Below are 8145 nucleotides of genomic sequence, written 5' to 3' on the forward strand. Positions count from 1 at the left end.
ACACACACCCTCTTCAAAGGCAGGCAGTAGGAAGGGTCCAAATGAAGGGAAAAGATCCTGGAATGGGTGATACTAAAATGATATTTCCTGGTTTATACAAAGGGGCTAGGGGGCAGAGAAGCAAAAACTGCTGGTTCCTGAATTTGGGGAAAGCGGGCACCAGACTCTTTTGAAGATAGAACTTCATTTCTAACCAGAAACACTGATGCTGCATTTCAGATGCTTTGTCCATGGAGGTCAAAAAAGTGTACTGCTGTCTTAAGCCTATGATATGAGCTACAGTGAATACAGACATTTTTCCTGAATCTTTCTAATGCACATGGATTACTCAATCTTAAAAAGTGCAGACAAGTGTGAATTATGCAGTCCAAAACATTGAAATACATAACTTTCGTCCAACAAGATTTGATCTAAATGTAGATAAGAGCTCAATGAATGCCAATAAGAGCTCAAAAATTTGGGCATGTTACTCTAAATATGGAGCAGATTAACTCACCCACTCCCCACACTTCACTGAACTGCTTTATAGATTTCAAAATTCCAAGCCTCAGATATATACAATTCAAGTTTATTTAGTATATTTTCTATCTGTGCTATAAGCATGACTGGGTCTTCCGCCCATCACAGTGATACACGGGAACAGCAGCACTGCAGAGGGAAGAATTGTTAGATAAAACGGAACCACCAGTTCATCCTTCTGGAAAGCAAGTGAATCCCTTATGAGTAATCACAATTAATCTCAGGATTCTCCATAGTAATTCTACAAATTCAACGTTGGAACTGGTTCTTAACCAGATGAAGAAAGGTTCTGGGAGTGAATTTGAACACTAAGATAGATGCAGTCCATACACCTGGGACATCACACCAGGTTGAAAGACTCTAGTCCCTTAAACACAGACTGGGACAGTGGTGAAACCCAGGTGAGGTCCTGGGTGCTGTGAACAGATGAGGGTGGTCTCGGTATCCAGGATGTGGTAGGAAACATTGCTTAAACACACTTGTGGGACAGTAGCATGGTGTAAACATGAAGACATCACTTCTTCAGGATACTCATTGTCCACAGATAGAGTCTGCAATTAATTTACTTTCTTATAATCCCTTCTCCTAAGTCACAAAAACTATATAATACAACTTAACAACACAAATTTGATAAAAACTTTAAATGTGAACAAAAAATGGTGATGTAATAAAGGCCAGACTATGCATCTCTCTCTCTCTCTCTCTCTCTCTCTCTCTCTCTCTCTCTCTCTCCTTCCACTGAGCTTAAGGGTTTCATATGGCAGTGGATGACACCTTGGGACCAGATCTACTACACTTGCCCAGCAAAGCTGCATGGGCTCAACACTGTAGCTGGAACATCAAGGCCTGAAATCCTAAGTCACAGTCATACATTCCAGCTGAGAAAACCCATCCTGCCAGTGGAAAGAAGTTACATATAGAATTACAGATGCTGATGGTGATGTGATGACAATGGCTGGATGTATAATAGCTCATGTTTGAAAATTTTCAGCCTTCTTATATGTATATACAATTGATGTTTGTCCTTCTCATAAGGTTCCCATGTAATGATTAAAACATGTACGTGCAATATTACTTAACAAAGAATTTTTACTGTATTCACACTTAGAGTCTAGTCATAGTAGCTATATTACATGTACTATAAGGTCTCTGAATTATATAAAGTTAGCACAGGAAATCTTAGAGTCTCAGATGTTTCTCTCATCTATTACATTTTCTTTCCTGGTGAAAGTTAGATCTACAGCACCCTCTGCTGGTCCGGAACATCCTCAAATTGAGGTTGTTTCTGAGCACACAGGGAACTTTCTCAGGGTGTCTCCTGTACAGTAACACAGGGCTATGTTTTCAGTGGTCGCAGAACTCAGCTTCAGGGACAACTGATTTCTCAATGTGTCCACTGACACACTGATGGACATTTTCAGTGATGGCTATATACTTTCTTTTTTAATTTAAATTTATTTTTTAGAAACTATATTTTCTCATTTTACATGTTAAATCCATTTCCCACTCCCTCCCCTCCTCCTGCTCCCTCCACCTCCCTCCACCATTCCACCGCCCCCATCCACTCCTCAGAGAGGGTAAGGTTTCCCATAGAGAGTCAACAAAGTCTATAATACATTGCTTTGAAGCAGGACCAAGGACCTCCCACTAAATGAGCAAAGTATCCCTACAGAGATAATGCGTTCCAAAAATTCAATACAAGAAGTAGGGATAATTCCTGGTCTCACAGCCAGTGGCCCCATAGTCTGCCCCAGGCATACAACTGTTACCTATGTTCAAAAGGCATAGTTTGATCATACACTAGTTCCCTCGCCATCTGGCCAGAGTTTGCAAACTTCCATTAGCTCAGGGAAGCTGTTTCAGTGGGTATCCTCATCATAGTCTTGATTTCTTTGCTCATATTCTCACTTCTCCATCTCTTCATCCGGATTTTGGAAGCTCAACCCAGTGCCCCATCGTGGTTCTCTGTATCTGTTTCTATCAGTTGTTGGATAAAGGTTCTATGATGGCATTAAAGATAGTCATCGATCTGACTACCGGACAAGGCAAGTTCAGGCACCCTCTCCGCTATTGCTTAGGGTCTTAGCTGGGGTCATCCTTGTGGATTTCTGGGAATTTCTTTAGTGCGAGGTTCTTGTTAGCCCCATGATGGCTCCCTCAGTCAAGATAACACTTACGTGTTCTCTGTCTCTGTCCTTCCTCCATCTTGAACATCCCTCTAGTTCTACTCCCTGCTTTCCTTCTCCACTCTTCCTCCCCTACTGCCTGACCTTCGCCCCAACCCCCACTCTCCAAATTTTCTCAGGAGATCTTGTCTATTTCCCCCTTCCCTGGGGGAATCTATGCATGTTTCACTTGGGGTTCTCCTTGTTACTTAGCTTCTCTAAGGTTGTGGACTATAGGCTCCTTATCCTTTGATTTGAAGATAGTATTCACCTATGAGTGGGTTCATACCATGCTCATCTTTCTGAGTCTGGGTTACCTCACTCAGGATGGGTTTGTCTACGTCCATCCATTTGCATGCAAATTTCATGAGGCCATGGATTTTTAGCACTGAGTAGTATTCCATTGTGTAAATGTATCATGTTTTCTTTATCCATTCCTCAGTTGAGGGGCATCTAGGTTGTTTCCAGGTTCCAATTATTATGAATAGCTTCTTGTTGAACAAATGTCCTTGTAGTATGATTGAGCATCCTTTGTATATACGCCCAAAAGTGGTATTACTGGGTCTTGTGGTAGGTTGATCCCCCAATTTTCTGAGAAACTGCCATGCTGATTTCCAGAGTAGTTGTACAAGTTTGCATTCACACCAGCAACGGAGGAATGTTCCCCTTACTCCACATCCTCTCCAGAATAAAGCTATCATTGGTGGGTTTTTTATCTTAGCCATTCTGACAGGAATAATATAGTATCTCAGAGTAGTTTTGATTTGCATTTCCCTGATGGCTAAGGATGTTGAACATTTCCTTAAGTGTTTTTTGGCCATTTGAGATTCTTCTGTTGAGAATTCTCTGTTTAGTTCTATACCCCATTTTCTAATTGTGTTATTTGGAATTTTGATGTCTAATTTCTTGAGTTCTTTACATATTTTGAAATTCAGTCCTCTGTTTGAATGTGGTATTGGTGAAGATCTTTTCCCATTCATTAGGCTGCCTTTCCGCCTTATTGACTGTATCCTTTGTTTTCCAGAAACTTCTCAGTTTCAGGAGGTCCCATTTATTTGTTTTTCCCAGTGTCTGTGCCACTGGTATTATATTTAGGAAATGGTTTCCTGTGCCTATGCATTGAAGGCTACTTCCCACTTTCTGCTGTAGGAAAATCCTTCAGCCAGTAGCCTTTAAGTTACCCACCCATTTGGGTGTGGCTTCTTATAAGTGCCAATGTAAAGTGTGCCCTCTCTCTCTCTTCTGGGTGCTGGATTCCATTGTTGTTCCCCATCTGAGCAGAGAACTGTGATCCCCTAAATAAATAACCCTTTATTATACTCAATTCTGAGTTAGTGTGGGATTTCTATTTAGTGTCCATCTTCATCTGGAGCTCCAACATGTGCTAGCTAAATCCACATAAAACCTGAGGGGGCTTATAAAGGAATTCTAGACCCTAAAAAACAAAGTTTAGCCACATTTTTTAAAATGTGCACTGCTTGCTGGTGGCATGCTGCAGGCCTTTAAGAGAGATCGTCCTGATTCAGTGGTATCAAAAAACAAAAAACAATCAAAGAAAAACAAAAAACAAAAACAAAACAAATGCCGTTTTGAAATGGCAACGTCCTGGTCCACGGGCCAGGCTGCCAGCGTAAACTTGACTCTTTCAGGAGATCCAGCTATGGGCATTTAAATGGGCTCTGTGAGGAGAGGGATACAAGTGTTTAACGGCTCAACACAAACCCGCTGCATACCTGGAACTGGGACAGTGTGCGTGGCTTGCAGAGGCACTGAAAATGCCTCCACCAAGCTGGACTAAGCCGAGCAAGCCAGCAGTTTGCCCTATCCATGCCCGCTTAGCATTTAAAAAATGTAGTTTGGGGCAGAAAAGGATTACGGATATGCAATAAAGACAAATCCAGATGGAAAAGACCTCTAAATGGGTCAATGGGTCACAGTGTTGGATAAATGTACATAGGCTTGGGAGAAAAGAAGAAAAAGAATAATCTTTTTTTTAATTGATTAGATTTTTTTAAAAATACCAATCCAAGTTCCCACTCCCTTCCCTCTTTCCATTCTCTCCAAACACTCTCCCATCCAACCTAAACCAATCTTCAGAGAGAGTAGGCTTTGTGGAAGATCCAATCCCCTCCCTACTACATCTAGGCTGAGCAAGGTATACAGCAAAAGAGATCAGTTCCAAAAAAGTCAGTACAAGCAGTAGGGATAAATCCTGGTGTCACTGCCAGTGGCCCCTAAGTCTGCCCCAGCCATGCAACTGTCAACCACATTCAAAGGGACTAGTTTGGTCCTCTGCTTGCTCCTTCCCAGTCTGGCTAGTGTTGGTGAGCTCCCATTAGCTCAGGCAGACTGTTTCAGTGGGTAAACCCATCATGGTCTTGACTTCTTGGCTAATATTCTCACTCCTCCCACTCGTCAACTGAACTTTGATCAAAGACCTCAATACAAAACCAGATACACTAAAATTGATAAAAGAGAAAGTGGGTAATAGCCTTGAACTCATTGACATATGAGAAGACTTTCTGAACTGAACATCAATAGCACATAAATAAATGAGACCTATTGAAATGCCCTAGGCAGGTGGGAAATTACCTGACTCAAGACAGAGCAAACATCTCCCCTGTAGCTAACCACCAGGGTGGGCAGAGCGAGCACAGGAACAAACAAGATATTTTGCCAGAAACTGCAAGATATTCTCAATATGAACCCTGGGAGGAGGGGTAGACCTGTGGGCCCTACAGAGAGGGAGAGAAAGGAAAGAGATATCTTGATTAAGAGAGCCATTATGGGCTAGCATGAAACCTGACACCAGGGAAATTCCCAGGAATCCACAAGGATGACTCCTAAGCAATAGTGGAGAGGGTGCCTGAACTGGCCTTCCCTGTAATCAGATTGATGACTAACTTAATTGTCATCATAGAACCTTCATCCAGCAACTGGGAGAAGCAGATGCAGAGATCCACAGCTAAGCCCTGGTCAACCTTCTGGAGACCAGTTGAAGGGAGGGAGGAGCAACAATAGGAACAAAAGGGTCAAGTCCATGATTGGGATAACCCACTGAAACAGTTTACCTGAGCTAGCAGGAAATCACTGACTCTGGACTGATAGTAGGGGAACATGCATAGGACCAAACTAGGCCCTCTGAATGTAGGTGACAATTGTGTGGCTTGGGCAATGGCAGTGGGACCAGGATTTATCCCTAGTACTTGAACTGGCTTTTTGGAACCCATTCTTTTTAAAGGGATACTTTGCTCAGCCTAGAAAGAGCAGGGAAGGCCTCAGTGGTAATTCAAAGTGATGTGTCAGAGTTTAATGACTCCCGATGAGAAGCTTTACCCTCTCTGAGGAGTGGATGGGGAGTGGGGTGGGGGGAAAGAAGGTGGGAGGAGTGGAAGGAGGGGAGGTAGTGGGTACTGGGATAGGTATGTACAATAAGAAAAGATTGTTTTGAAAATAAGTAAATAAGAAAAGATTCTCTCACAACATTAAAAAAGCATCATGAAATTTACAAGCAAATGGATGGAACTAGAAAAAAAAATCATCCTGAATGAGGTAACCCAGACCCTGAAAGTTAATAGAGCATATATTCACTTATATTTGTATAATGGCTGTTAAATAAATAATAACCAAGCTATAATCTGTAGACTTAGAGAGGTTTGGTCTAGAGGAAGGACTAGGAAAGACACGTGGATCTCCCAGGGAGGGAGGTATTTTCTTAATTGAGGTTCCCTCCTTTCAGATGACTCTAGAATCTAGCCTGGGTCAAGTTAACATAAAACTATACAGCACATGGGTGTAAAAAAGATAAATAATTCATTTTTAAAGGCATAGAAGACATTTTTCAATGAAGTCATATGTTCCAGTGAAAGACCCCTACTTAGCAGTATTAAGTTAGCAGCAGCAATAACGCTATTTTACAAGGTTTAAATTTTTGAGCAATATAACTGAAAGCTAGGACAGGGGAGTTCAATTTAGAGATAAGGGCGTTGGTCAACTTAGGGGCAGGGGCATTGAGCCAGACAAGATATCTATGGTCGACCATCTGGACTGCCAGCAGGGAACTTGGGGTCCAGAAGAAGAGTTGTACCCTAGATAGGCCGAGTCAGCATACATATCTGATTTCTTGGAAACCACAGAACTGTACTCAGTTTGAACCCGAGCCTTATTTGAATTGCCCAATCAGAACCCTGTAACTATGCGTCTCGCTTCTGTGCCCGCGCTTCTGCTTCCCTACCCTTTAAAAATCCACTGCCCCAACCTGAAGGTGCGCTAGTCCTCCGAGCAACTAAGCCGCCCCAGGTACCTGTGTATCTGAATAAACCTCTTGCTGATTGCATCCGCACAAGTGGCCTCGCTGTTCCTTGGGAGGGTCTCCCCAGACTGAAAGGCAGCCCACCTTCGGGGTCTTTCACCAGGATCTCTTTCCCTGGGTCAATATAAACAGTGCCTGTGTGGTGTTCTCCCATTCCTCTGAAGTCCATTTTGGGAAACCAACGACTTCCTTACAGAATGAACATGTGTGAGGGGTACTTCTTAGCCCCGTGCTGAACTGACAGTTCCTCGACTAGCAGAGCCAGCTACTAGCTACAGAAGACAGGGTCTTGGTGTCTCTTGCTTATCTGTGACTCTCTGTGAGGTCTAAATGCACCTCGTACTGAAAATGCACCATAGATGTTTGTTTCTTACAATTCCCTCCTCTTTTTCCTTTTGTCTCTTTGGGTTTGACTTTATATTCATTTTAATTCTCAAAGAACTTATATAGTGTTCATTGACTTCATCATAGGACAGATTGTCTGTTCAAATAGCTAAAATATTATTATGTTGGTGTGCTGTGAGCATTTATTTGCTGATTATCATTTCAGTGAGTTTTTTCTTTTGTTTTAGGCCCTTTATACAAGAAATAATGAAGCAGTCTACTGTGGTTAATATTTCCATTACAATTAAAAGAGAATTTGGGACCACAGACAAGAGTTCCTTCTGTTTCCTAAACCATCCTCCTAGCCATAGTGTGTAAATTGATCATCAATTACTAAATTTTCTACTAATATATTGGCAAGTGTCATTAATCTTGAAGGGCCTTGATAATTTTTTCATTAGAAACTGTAATATATGAAATTAAATGCAGCATTGTCAAGCAAGCATAACAAACATTCCCTTTCTGCCAGCATCATTTCCGGTGTGATTCTGTTCTCCCAGGCTATTCGCAGCAGCCACATGATACCTTCTCTTTCTTAAAATTGATGCCACGAGGAAAAGAGGAGTCTCCTCTTAAGATGATCATGAGGGTCCTCTTTGGGGTTTGGAATTCACCCAAGCCCCTGGCATCCACGTGTCTGGGAAGTCTGGAATGTTTGGGTGGATGGCTCCATTCTAGATCCCCTCCTCTGGGAGTTGCCTCAGTCCAGACTCCACTTCCCAGAAAGCCGGCCAAATGGTGACCTGTCCGCAGAGAGACTCAAGA

Source organism: Microtus oregoni, unplaced genomic scaffold (genome assembly GCF_018167655.1).
Source record: "Microtus oregoni isolate MIOR12 unplaced genomic scaffold, Mior012 000056F_ref0000123, whole genome shotgun sequence".
NCBI lineage: Eukaryota > Metazoa > Chordata > Mammalia > Rodentia > Cricetidae > Microtus > Microtus oregoni.